General features: G+C 33.3%; 1 protein-coding gene across 5 annotated transcripts in view; it reads left to right on the top strand.

The window, feature by feature from the left end:
- The window catches only part of LOC106459958 (protein turtle homolog B-like), a 284959-nt gene that overhangs the window by 105835 nt on the left and 164254 nt on the right, over positions 1 to 14870 (top strand). The window lies entirely within an intron of this gene.

Here is a 14870-nt window from a genome sequence, read left to right as displayed (position 1 = left end):
AAATCACAAGTAACGAAGGAATAGAAAGGTTAAATCGAAACGTTCCATGACATAGCAGTTGAAAGGTTACAACGAAACGTTCCATGACACAGTAGTAGAAAAGGTAAATCGAAACGTTTCATGACACAACAGTAAAAAAAAGGATAAATCGAAACGTTCTGTGATGCAGCAGTTGAGAAGTTAAATCGAAAAGTTCCATGACATAGCAGTAGAAAAGTTAAATCGAAACGTTCCACGACACAGCAATAGAAAGGTTAAATCAAAACGTTCCGTATCGTATCTTGTTAGGAACATGTGGTTAGCAACTTCTTAACAGCATGGCGTTGAAGTCTGATTGAGTTCATTCTGAAGACGTCCATATTTCAAGCATGTTCGTGAATATTTATGGTACAGTTTGGTGAGTTTAGAAACTTCCCTGGCTATATATCTCTGACATTTTGTTGTTGTTTTCTGAAAATTTGAAAGAACTGAAAATAGAAGTAGGTCGTAATTCTCATCTTAGTTCTTCTACGCTCGCAAGTTTCTGTACTCCGAGCGATGGTGTTTTCAGCTTTCAAAGAGTAATTGTGCACTGGGGAGCTGGAGGCGGTCATTACATTCAAGAAGACCGTATTTTGTAATGAGTGCTGGTATATACACGAATATACGGACTCTCTGGTACAGATGGAATGTCAGTTGATAACCTATGGAGATTTACGTACAACGTTGTTCGCTCGATTAGAAAATTCATCTTTTTTTAATATATATAATACACCTATCCATCGTTTCATTCTGCTAATAGCCTTTTCACGGACAGGTGCTTTTTCATCACGAAGAAGATCAATGTTGAAATATTGATGATGTGTTCATTATGTGTGTGTCACGTAGCTAATGCAGAGTTAGTCCCTGTTGCTAGTATCACATTTGACTTAATATGTTCACAGACACAGCGTCTTCTCTCAAGAACTTCTATCAACATAATCCGCCGTTTACATAGACAAAAAGAAAGCATTTATCTCAGAATCTTTAAGCACCAACTAAAGTTCTGACATGTCATCAGCCACTAATGCTTTTTTTTAGCACTGTGCTTAGATTGGCTTTACTTCATTTCTACAGTGACGATGATGATTTTGTTCTAATACTTAGAATCATGATTAGTGTTAAAGCCTTATAAACGCATTTTGTGCGAATAAGTATGGTGATGATTGCTTAGGATCTTTGAGCTGCTTTTGTAGTAATTTTGACCTAACGTTTCTTCTAATGGTGAAGACAGAAAATATATGATCACATTCATTTTACAGAATTTGTGATCATATCTTGTCTTAGAAGATGAACATTTTTAACACTTTTGGAAACATTTTACATCAGAAAGATTATATTAACTTTTGATCAGCAAGCTTACATAGATCAGAAAGAAAAATATACTTGTACTATTAAGCACAGCTAATTGAATATATTGTTCAAACCACATCACTTAAAATGATTAGAGAGATCACAGAAATTATAAATACCTCTGTCTTACCATAATGACTACAGTTACAAATAAACCTTGCAAAGCCTAAATATACATTTAAAGACGTGATGTGTCAGTAACGTAGGTACAGTAATAGTTTCTAAAAAAATCTTTTTTTTTAAATTGTTGAGTATATGAAATTAAGTGGTTCTCTAGAAAGTATTGTTTGGGACGTTGAAGTTTGTAACACTGAAAAGAAAGGTGTATAAGGTGATCAGTTTAGATCGAAACTGTCAGATTATTTAGCTAAGCCTGCTAAGGGGAAAAGCCTTGTATGGAAATTTACTAAACTTTAAAATACCAGCCTGTCAGAACTTGAAAATGTCTTAAATTCCGTTAAGTAATATCGTTTTAAAGAAAAGTCGTTTAAAAGTTCTTAAAATGTATAGCATAGAAAGTTTATAGAAATGAAACACGATAATATAAAGAACGCTTAAAAACGAAACATGACATTGTAGAGAGTTTATAGAAACGAGACATAGCGGTGTAGAGAGTTTATTGAAACGAAATATGACGGTAGACAGATTTTATAGAAACGAGATGTGACGTTGTAGAGAATTCATAGAAATGAAATATGACGGTATAGAGAGTTCATAGAAATGAAATATGACTGATAAGAGAGCGCCAAGAAATGAAATATGACGGATAAGAGAGCGCCTAGAAATGAAATATGACGGATAAGAGAGCGCCAAGAAATGAAATATGACGGATAAGAGAGCGCCAAGAAATGAAATATGACGGATAAGAGAGCGCCTAGAAATGAAATATGACGGATAAGAGAGCGCCTAGAAATGAAATATGACGGTGTAGAGAATTCATAGGAATGAAATATGACGGTATAGAGAGTTCATACAAATGAAATATGATGGTGTAGAGAGTTCATAGAAATGAAATATGACGGTATAGAGAGTTCCTATAAATGAAATATGACGGTGTAGAGAGCGCCTAGAAATGAAATATGACGGTGTAGAGAGTTCATAGAAACGGAATATGACGGTGTGGAGAGTTCATAGAAACGGTATAGAGTTCCTATAAATGAAATATAACGGTGTAGAGAGCTCATACAAATGAAATATGGTATCATCGGTGTTACAGATTTGTTTAGGTCACTTTGGTATCATCGGTGTTACAGATTTGTTTAGGTCACTTTGGTATCATCGGTGTTACAGATTTGTTTAGGTCACTTTGGTATCATCGGTGTTACAGATTTGTTTAGGTCGCTTTGGTATCATCTATGTTACAGATTTGTTTAGGTCGCTTTGGTATCATCAGTGTTTCTCGAAGCATGCTATATTGATTTCGATGGTTCCGCTCCATATAAAGTTAGGTTTACAGATTCTTTTTTTACGTACTCCGATATATTTCCGAAGTTGTTTTATGTCTTTTATTGTGTTAATTTGGCCCAAGTCGGTAACAATCGTTTTGTGAGTTTACAAGAAACGTTATATTTGTATCTTTTAACGGAAGATTCCCTATGCCAGAACAATCACATAATATTTTTACCATTTCTTGTATCATGTTTTATGTTGTTCAGCACAAAGCTACAAAATGGGCTAACTTGCCCTACCCATTGCGGTTATCGAAACCCGATTTTTAGCATTATAAGCCCTGAGAATTATCACTTAAACATCAGGTGGATTTTTGTTATGGATTGAGTATTTCATGGACTACAAAGTTTAATAAAAATTCCCTGTACTTTTACTCTATATGATTAAATAGGATACGAAAAGGTGGTGTGAAAACGTGATACATTCTACCTGAAAGTACAGGTTTTTCCCTATTCCTCCAATCACAGACAATTTATAAAATGTCTACTTTCGTTTTTCAGATATAATTCTGCACAACGTTTAATCGGGTTTCATACTTCTGTGCAAATTTTATTAACTTAGGGAAGAAAAAGAAAAAAAAATCGTAGTCTCAAACATATCATCAAAATAATGTGTCACTCACATGCTCCTACAACATTTTTCAAAGATGTCATTCAGAGCTCAAAACCTACATGACTAATTCTTTGAATTTTTGCAGTCACCTAAGAGTCTTATTTCCATAACACATATCTCTAATAATCAAATGGAAGAATACGTTCACGCTTATATCTTCAGGCGTAAGTTAACACGAGTTAAAAAATGAGACGTGTTATAAAACAGGTGGATTTTTTATGCCCTATTGTTCAGTAATACAAACGAGTGACATTCCAGACAGATATAGTGGTATACGAGTATGCAAGAGACGAAAGTCACTGGTGACTATACTGAAGATGAAGGTCACTATCGTACGTTTATTAGACGTGAAAGTAGAAATGGATAAAGGTATTGAAAATATGGATTATGCAGGAGTTTGGAGAAATGAAAATATATACATGTTCAAGGTAAAGATTGGCATGTATGTATGTATGTTAAAGGTGAAGGTCACTATCGTACGTTTATTAGAGGTGAAAGTAGAAATGGATAAAGGTATTGAAAATATGGATTATGCAGGAGTTTGGAGAAATGAAAATATATACATGTTCAAGGTAAAGATTGGCATGTATGTATGTCAAAGGTGAAGGTCACTGTTTTACGTGTTATCAGAGGTGAAGTTACATCGATTCTTTATGAACTGTATGAAATGAAAATTGTAATAAATTTGTGAGATTTTTTAAGTGGCAAAGCATACAGTCTTTCTGACCTAATTTGTCTCAACCCAGTTTACACTTTATATTTATTACAAGGTAGAATAACCTTGTATACGTTTCGAAAGTACGATCGATTATTTTCACAGCACCATTTAAAGGCGTTTTTCACAAAATACAATGAAACATCTAAGAAATTTCCAAATTGAACTGATGTGTGATTTTAGGTTGATGCAAAGTATAGTAACACACGTGGGATTTCCTTATATAGTTTTTAACCACATTTTAAAGAAAGTACATATGTAGTTACACTAATTACTTAATATTATTGCGATTTTAATTTGGGATAATGGTTCGAAAATGTTTCGCTCAATACAACTCAAATTACTTCATTCAATTTTATTTCAGATTTATTATTATTGTAATTTAAGCAACCTAAAGTTGAAAGTGGTTTGGTTTGTTTGTATTTAAGCACAAAGCTACACAATGGTATCGAAACCCGGATTCTAGCGTTGTAAGTCCGCAGACATGCCGCTGCGCCACTGGGGGGCAGTTGAAAATGTTTCGTTTCTCAACACGATATTCATGATTATTCTATAACGTCAAATAGATTGAAATATATACATATTAAGTTCAGATTGAGGTAATCAGAGTGACGCCCCCCCTTCACTTAGTGGCCGAGTAGTAAGTCTGAGGACTTATAACGCTAACATCGGGTGTCAATACCGGCGGTGGACAAATAATAGATAGCCCATTGTGTAGCTTTGCGCTTAACAACAAGAGAAGTAATCAGAGTGATGGTATACGTGCTTCATATGTCCTCACGATCATTTTGTTCTTTCAAATGATTAGTGATTAGTTCGCTTTCTCTGTGACGCGAGAATAATCAATTACAAATATTTTCTGACATAAACGTATACGTCTTCTTCTTCTTCTTCAAACGTTTGTTTAACAATCAGTTTTGCTCGGCTTCACCATACTCACAAAATATTGAAAATAGTATTTCTTCTCGATCAACGTTTATGAAAAATGTCTGGTTGTAATAAAATAGTGTAGTTTCGGGTGTATTGCATGCGTTAAAAATCTCGTGTGATTGAGTCAGGCCATTTAGAAAATTGAAAATGTTTCTAATTTTCTGACCTTCCAAATAATTGAAAAAAAAACAATCTTTATGAAAACGTGATTGATGTAATTTAATTTTTTTTTTCAGATATTTGTAATCAATATTGATAACCTTTCTGTAGTTCGTTAGGCTGGGCGTAGATTTCTGGCTAGCGTGCTCGAACTCTGAATCTGTGGGTATATGATTCGCGTTCCGTTACAAGAAAATTGCGCCTTGTCAACATGCGTGCGTTATAAGAGTTACAATCAAATCCCTTATTCGATTAGAATATACAAATAGTTGGCAGAGGGTGCTGTTGACTAGCTGTCTTCCCTCAAGTTTATGTGTTCAAAATAGGGATGGCTATGCACAGATATCCCTTGTGTAGCTTTGCACGAACATTCGAAACAAATAAACAAACTGTCGGTGGTTGTTGGATGTAAAAAGAACATCTGTAACAGTTGCATTTTGGCATGTCTTGCTGCCACGATATATTGTTAGAACAATACTGAAATAAACAGTAATTTAAATACTTATCAAATGAATTAACATAGAATAATCACTAGGATAGAGAAAGTGTCAGTAATAGAACAGTTATTTAGAAATGGCATGATGGTTAGGGTACTCGACTCGCAATCTGAGGTTATGGGATCGAACCCCGTCATCAAACATGCTCCCCCTTTCAGCTATGGGGTCATTATAAGGTGACGGTCAATACCACTATTCGTTAGGGTAAAGAGTTGCCCAATAGTTAACTGTGATAACTGGCTGCCTTCCCTGTTGTCTATCACCTCAAAATTAGGGGTAGCCTTCGAATAGCTTTGAACGAAATTCAACAAAACAAACAAACAATTTTGAGATATTTAATATTTACGATATTTTTGACAATGGGCCACTATTGTAGCATTGTACATCACTGAATTATAAAATCAAAGAATTTTGGATCATTTTGACAATGTTTTGAGTTTTAATGGTTAAAAAATGTTTACTAATAATATTTTTAAACAGTGATTTATATATATATATATATATCGCCAACCGGTGGTTTTATAACGGTAAATGCTTGAATTCTATAACCGCGGTGATCGTAAGTAGATAGCCTGTTGTGAAGCTTTGCGCTAAAGAAATAACAAACAACTAATTTTTCGTATTATCTTTTATTAAAGAAAACCGTGATTTAGTTTAAAATCGCGCAAAGTATTACGTCATGCAGTAAGGTACAGTAATTAAAGTAGACTTTCTTGAAGTTAGCTTACTGATAACGTAAATTCACAGTAACGAATCATGAAATATAAACTCGGATTGTGATCAAATTTAGCATCACCCATACTGGGTTTTTCTTGCACTGCTGTGAAGCAATACAAGGACTTGGTTGATCGATCATCAATCTTTGAAGCTAAAATCAATGGTATAAGGATGAAGGGATTGGAGCAGTGAATTAGATTTTTACAGAGTGAAGATAGTTTTTAGGACACTGTGCGTACGAGCGGTTATTGCATGTGACGTATGTATGTTTATATATTACAGATATTTCTAGCCATACACACCTCCTCGTGGACCTCCATTTATTAAAAAATTGACGGCCTTTTTATATATTGTGACTGGCTGAATATCTGTTTTATGTTTCGTTGTACTGTACTGTACGTCATCACGAAACCCGTACATTTCGTGTATGTGCCCTAGTAATTTTGATATTGTGCGTTTGTTGAACGACACTCTCCCCAGATCGATCTGAGCCTACTATAGAATGATGTAAGCATCTAGGTTTATGCGTCAGAGTACATTATGTAGTTTAGCGCGCACACACACACAGACACACGTTCCTCCAAGTTTTCGCTAGTCTCTGACGTTTAATGCTGTAATAACTTATTCATTTGTTGTGAGTTTTTCAATCCTGCCAAGAGATGGTCACCCAGAATAACAGTGGGTGACATTTTACCGTCGCTTGCCCTCTATTACAACAGTGGGGAGCTTTAATGGAGGTTTGTTAGTCTCTGCCTTCTACTGCTATCGGGTGACACATAATGGTTTGTAAATTGAAGGAAGGCTACGTGCTAGTAGTGCTAATGTCAAAATTGTAGGTAATTTCATCCATCGTTCACTAACAGCAACACCAAATAAAGCGCACGTGAAAATGTAATGTATAATTAGGTTGCACTTCATGGACTTCATCATGAGGAACTGTACAACACCTGTCTTGTTCCTGTTAAAACTTGTACGCATAAATCGTTACACCCCCTCATATTAGGATTCACCCGTTACTCAAAGCACAAAATTTCCAAAATCAAGATTATGAAAGAGATTCGGATAACAAGCGAATCGAGCGTTTTTGAAATAATACCGAAATAAACAGTAACTTAGCAGTTAAATTAATAGAATTATTACCAGGATAGAGAACGTGGCAATAATAGAACAGTTATTTAGAGATGGCCTGCTTTAGGATACTCGTTTCGCAGTCTACGCGACGCGGAATCGAACCCCGTCACCGAACATGCTCGCCCTTTTAACTTTTCAAGTAAGACCTTCTATAATGCAGATACTACAGTAATATAATGAATATATTCCCTTCGAAAGGCGATAGGAAATAAAATCCTAATTAAGCATATCTAAATCATGCCATATAGGCGCTTGCATGTGATTACGCACATAGCACTGGTCGTTTCGAAATTTAACAGAAAAAAAAAGAAGTTTATCAAAGACGTCATGAAAAACAGCATAATCAAATTATAGAATGACATTTCCACTCACTTTGGAAGATGTCGCAAAGATAATGGATAAAAAAAAGAGCTTTACGTGTGAAGCTTGTAAGGGATTTTACCTCTGACGTTTCGAAACGTAAAGGATGTGTTTAATCTCAAATATAATATGTGAAAAAAAATTCTGCTACGTCTCGTCCTCAACAACGTCAAACAGATTTGACACAGAATGAGAAATCTTAGTAACTAAAGTATGCAAAAATTAATTCAGAAATATACTTAACTTTTCCTGGATACAAAACCCATCAAATTTAAATTCAAAGTGCTTACAGCTAACGTACAAAAGTGGCACACACGTATTCATATATACCTCAGTTTTCGGTGTATTATTTATTGACTTTAATATACTCAGTACAATTCCACAAAATGGTTGATATGTTCGTGCATCATCTACGTGATATCTGAATAAATGTATATAAAAATTGTCAGAAATTAACGTATGAAAAGCTTCTAAAAATATATAGGAAGGCAAATACATAATAAGACATATTCAGTTACAGTTGAAAATTTTATTCTTCACATTTTAAAAAGAGAAAAGCTTAACGATCAATAGACACGAGTGACGTGTTTTTAAAGTTTCAACAAATTGGATAAAAATCCTGTAATAAAACAGCATTAAACCTCATTGATCGGAAAGTGTCCAAGTATCATTGAATTCCTATAAGTTTTACAACTCATATATAGTGTGTTTTCGACGAAATACCAACATTCCTAACAGCTAATTTCAGATATTTCACTATGCATGTTTTATGAACTTTGTTGCCAGATGACGAAAGTTTACTTGTGTGGAGTTATCCAAAAACTTAATTCATAAGCCATTACTCAATACCCACCATGGGCACAGCATAGATAGCCCATTGTGAAGATTTGTGCTTGACAACAAAATTACTCAGCAAAACAATAGTGACGACACACTTGTGTATACGTCATTACATAATGAAACAATGGTGACGATACACTTGTGTATACGTCATTACATTATGACACAATAGTGACGACACACTTGTGTATACGTCATTACATTATGAAACAATAGTGACGACACTTGTGCATACGTCATTACATAATGAAACAATAGTGACGACACACTTGTGTATACGTCATTACATTATGAAACAATAGTGACGACACACTTGTGCATACGTCATTACATAATGAAACAATAGTGACGACACACTTGAGCATACGTCATTACATAATGAAACAATAGTGACGACACACTTGAGTATACGTCATTACATAATGAAACAATTGTGACGACACACTTGTGTATACGTCATTACATAATGAAACAATAGTGACGACACACTTGAGTATACGTCATTACATAATGAAACAATAGTGACGACACACTTGTATATACGTCATTACATAATGAAACAATAGTGACGACACACTTGTGTATACGTCATTACATAATAAAAGTGCCTTCAATGACTTCTGAGACTATTTTAGTTTCAGAATGTACTCAAAAGAAAAAAAATCACAGCATATGTATTATTTTTCTTCTCGTACAAAAAAGAAAAATGGATTATCCATATCTGTCTGATACCTTGTAGTCGTTGCTTCGCCTTCTAAACTCGTTGGGTTAGTATAAAAAAAAAAGAATTGTTTTGGAATTGTGTGATGTATGTGTAAGAAATGTTTCGTCTAACTATAACAAAATAATATATTGGCTTATTTTAACAGAATCGTTCTATTTATGATTAAACGATTAACAAGTTGCCGATGCGTTATTAGTCCTAACTGCAATGGTCTTGCATTGTGCTGCTTTATAATTAATGCGTGATGCCTATTATTGGCTCCCTCTAGTGCTCATATTTTTAACTATTTTCATTTGTCAGTAGTCAAAATCTGTGTATATATAATGTAAAGAGATATTTATATTAGATTAATAAAATCATAATATTCATATATTATCGCAGTTGAATGCTTTGATTCTACCTAGTGACTGTTGTAACCCTACGTTCTATTATCTCGTATATGGGAACTTAAATTAATCCAGCGAAAAGTTCTTAAGGCTTAGACTATAATGTAATTAATTTTTGTAGCAACATCAGAGAGCAGTATGGGAAATTAACTTCCTGAATGCAGTTAACATTAGTATTTTTTCTTCTTGTATCTGCACACTCACTTTCTTAACTTGAATTACTGCATAGCAGACTATTTGTTAAAGGTACTATTCCTGTTTGTTTACACTATCTCTCTTGCACACGCCAACGAATTCTTACAATATACTGTGACCAGGGCGGTATTAAGAATAGGACTGTAAAGGCGACAACTCCTGGCCTCTTTTGGCCCTAAATCATTCAAAATAATAATTGGAACATTAGAATTTGTAATGCAGCTAAATGTCCATAGGTTGAGAAGTTTTTCGAAGAATTAATTTATTGTTAAAATATATTGAAATATATCAGCATTTGAGAAAAACTTATCCTTTGTTTTGTCTAATGTCTAGTACCTTTCACCTACAAGTATCGTATATAGCGTAATGTCTAGTACCTTTCACCTACAAGTATTGTATATAGCGTAATGTCTAGTACCTTTCACCTACAAGTATTGTATATAGCGTAATGTCTAGTACCTTTCACCTACAAGTATTGTATATAGCGTAATGTCTAGTACCTTCCACCTACAAGTATTGTATATATAGCGTAATGTCTTGTGCCTTCCACCTACAAGTATCGTATATAGCGTAATGTCTAGTACCTTCCACCTACAAGTATCGTATATAGCGTAATGTCTAGTACCTTCCACCTACAAGTATTGTATATAGCGTAATGTCTAGTACCTTTCACCTACAAGTATTGTATATAACGTAATGTCTAGTACCTTCCACCTACAAGTATTATATATATAGCGTAATGTCTAGTACCTTCCACCTACAAGTATTATATATAGCGTAAAGTCTAGTACCTTTCACCTACAAGTATTGTATATAGCGTAATGTCTAGTACCTTCCACCTACAAGTATTGTATATAGCGTAATGTCTGGTACCTTCCACCTACAAGTATTGTATATAGCGTAAAGTCTAGTACCTTTCACCTACAAGTATTGTATATAGCGTAATGTCTAGTACCTTCCACCTACAAGTATTGTATATAGCGTAATGTCTGGTACCTTTCACCTACAAGTATTGTATATAGCGTAATGTCTGGTACCTTCTACCCACAAGCATTTCTGGCTTGATGCAGTCGAACGTAGCTTGTCGTAAACTTGCAGGAACATTTTTTCTCTCAGCTTGGCTACTAAAGTGTCAAAAGCCACAGAACCCTTGCGAACCCTTAAATAATAATAACAATAACATGTAAGAGGTTAGAATGTAATTATTACAATCCTATTAGAAGGTTAAATAATAACAATAACATGTAAGCAGTTAGAAAGTAATAATTACAATCCTATTAAAAGGTTAAATAATAATAACAATAACATGTAAGAGGTTAGAATGTAATTATTACAATCCTATTTGAAGGTTAAATAATAACAATAACATGTAAGCAGTTAGAAAGTAATAATTACAATCCTATTAAAAGATTAAATAATAATAACAATAACATGTAAGAGGTTAGAATGTAATTATTACAATCCTCTTAGAAGGTTAAATAATAACAATAACATGTAAGCAGTTAGAATGTAATAATTACAATTCTATTAAAAGGTTAAATAATAATAACAATAACATGTAAGCGGTTAGAATGTAATTATTACAATCCCATTAGAAGGATAAAAAATAATATTAATAGCATGTACGCGGTTAGAATGTAATTATTACAATCCTATTAAAAGTTTAAATAATAATAAAAATAACATGTAAGCGGTTAGAATGTGATTATTACAATCTTATTAGAAGGTTAAATAATAATAACAATAACATGTGAGCGGTTAGAATGTAATTATTACAATCCTATTAGAAGGATAAAATAATAATAATAATAACATGTAAGCGGTTAGAATATAATTATTACAATCCTATTAAACTGTTAAATAATAACAACAATAACATGTAAGCGGTTAGAGTGTAATTATTACAATCCTATTAGAAGGTTAAATAATAATAATAACATGTAAGCGGTTAGAATGTAATTATTACAATCCCATTAGAAGGATAAAAAATAATAATAATAGCATGTATGCGGTTAGAATGTAATTATTACAATCCTATTAGAAGGGTAAAATAATAATAATAATAACATGTAAGCGGTTAGAATATAATTATTACAATCCTATTAGAAGGATAAAAAATAATAATAATAACATGTAAGCGGTTAGAATGTAATTATTACAATCCTCTTAGAAGGTTAAATAATAATAATAATAACATGTAAGCAGTTAGAATGTAATTATTACAATCCTATTAGAAGTATAAAATAATAATAATAATAACAACGTCACAAAATTATAATCAATGTATTATAGATAAATATTAAAAACGTGTACTGAATGTTGTATCTACCAGATGGAAAGATAGGTAAGCAGATGAAAAAAAAAACTGTTTGTGCTTGTATCTGTTTATCTATATATTGTTTGTTTCTATTATCTATACCAATCCAACTGTCTGGATAAGTTATTATAAAAACTGTAAATGTTTGTTTTATTCTACATTCTTCTTAATTTGTTGGCCCGGCATGGCCAGGTGGTTAGAGAGCTCGACTCACAATCTGTGGGTCGCGGGTTCGATTCCCCGTCATACCAAACATGCTCGCCCTTTAAGCCGTGGGGGCGTTATAATGTGACGGTCAATCCCACTATTCGTTGGTAAAAGAGTAGACCAAGAGTTGGTGGTGGGTGGTGATGAGTAGCTACCTTCCCTCTAGTCTTACACTGCTAAATTAGGGGCGGCTAGCGCACGTAGCCCTCGTGTAGCTTTGCGCAAAATTCATAACAAACAAACTTAATTTGTTTGTTGCGGTTTAAAATGAGAGGTATAAAAAATAGCATTTCAAATCTTTTTTTCTATACTGCTAACTACTGCTAAATAGGCTTTTCATTCATCAGTTAAGCAGAATGAGGAGAGACAAAAGATTTATGGAAATGCTAAATGTATGGTAAAATATATATATAGTATAACATTTTAAAAATTATAGTTAAACCACATGTGGATAGATTGTTGAAAACGATTCACCAAAGATACAATAAAATGTAGTATAACATTTTAAAAATTATAGTTAAACCACATGTGGATAGATTGTTGAAAACGATTCACCAAAGATACAATAAAATGTAGTATAACATTTTAAAAATTATAGTTAAACCACATGTGGATATATTGTTGAAAACGATTCACCAAAGATACATTAAAATATAAAATACTTATATTTTCATACGGTTGACATTCTAACATGGTTCTTATACTGATTAACGTTATCTGAAGAAGGGCTCGAGCCCAATACTTTGTGATCAGTATTTTATACTTCTCTGTTACTGTGGTGAGTTTTTCATCAAATTATTTACTTTTAAAGTTAATCTATCTAGCCGACTGGTTTTTTTTTTGTCCATTTTTTAGATACTCCTATATATTTCTTTCTCTGTCCTTATGAAGCACCCTCTTCTCTCAAACTTCTTTGACATCAACACTAATATATCTAAAATAAGCAAATGTGTAGAGAGCTTACCCTGAGTTTATTAAGATCATTATATCATTAAGAGCCGTTAAAGTTCTCGGTTGTGACACCCTTTCTCCATTATCTGATTTTTGTTATTGTTCGTTTAACCACTCACCCAATAAGTCTGAAATGGTGATGAGACTTTATGTTCGTCTCCCAATAATAGCCTACTCTTATTATTCTAGTCTTCTCTCCAATCTTCTCTGTGGTCTTTATCATCATTCGCCTTTTTAACATGCATATAACGTTTTCGTACTGTTTTAATAAATTAATTCCCGCTTTCAAATGGTGGTAATGCATTGTTATTGATATAGTTTTTTCACACACAGTAATGAAGTTGGAACTAAAACTGTTAACGCTTACATAAAAATAGCTCAGTAATGAAGTTGGAACTAAAACTGTTAACGCTTACATAAAAATAGCTCAGTAATGAAGTTTGAACTAAAACTGTTAACGCTTACATAAAAATAGCTCAGTAATGAAGTTTGAACTAAAACTGTTAACGCTTACATAAAAATAGCTCAGTAATGAAGTTTGAACTAAAACTGTTAACGCTTACATAAAAATAGCTCAGTAATGAAGTTGGAACTAAAACTGTTAACGTTTACATTAAAGTATCTCAGTTAATATGTTGAATTTCAACGCTTACATATTTACGCACAGCACTTAGTAATAAAGTTAGAACTCATTAAAGTTTACATAAAAAAGAAAAGTTGTATCTGAAACTCGTTAAATCTCACATACAAAGAAATGTTGCCGCGTAATTTAACATAAATTGTAAAAAATTTTTAAAATTAGACACGTGCTAATTTAGCAGAACGGTGACATTGACTCACATTTGTTTTTTGTTGATTTAAGATTATTTTTGTATGCACTCTCGTTTAAATTGTGTTTGTCTTGTATTCGTGTTCATATTCATATAGACAATTTTATGAACAGCTACTATATTGGAATGGGTGGAGGTTAAGACTAAGAGCGTCCTTTCATCCACCTACGTCCACCTACCAAGAGGTTTGTGTGTGTGTAATGAATTTATTAGTCTTATTAAAACATATTAATAATCCTATTCTTGCTAGAATTAATTCTCTCTTTACATAAAGAAAAGCCACGCGTTTGTGGAACAGCAGCTGGACGACTGATGCAATGGGCTAAGCTTTGTTCTATCCTGAATAACGGTATAGCTGGACGACTGATGCAATGGGCTAAGCTTTTGTTCTGTCCTGAATAACGGTATAGCTGGACGACTGATGCAATGGGCTAAGCTTTTGTTCTGTCCTGAATAACGGTATAGCTGGACGACTGATG

This window comes from Limulus polyphemus, unplaced genomic scaffold, assembly GCF_000517525.1.
Source record: "Limulus polyphemus unplaced genomic scaffold, Limulus_polyphemus-2.1.2 Scaffold687, whole genome shotgun sequence".
In the NCBI taxonomy this organism is placed as follows: domain Eukaryota; kingdom Metazoa; phylum Arthropoda; class Merostomata; order Xiphosura; family Limulidae; genus Limulus; species Limulus polyphemus.
This window is presented reverse-complemented; position numbering and strand designations above follow the sequence as displayed.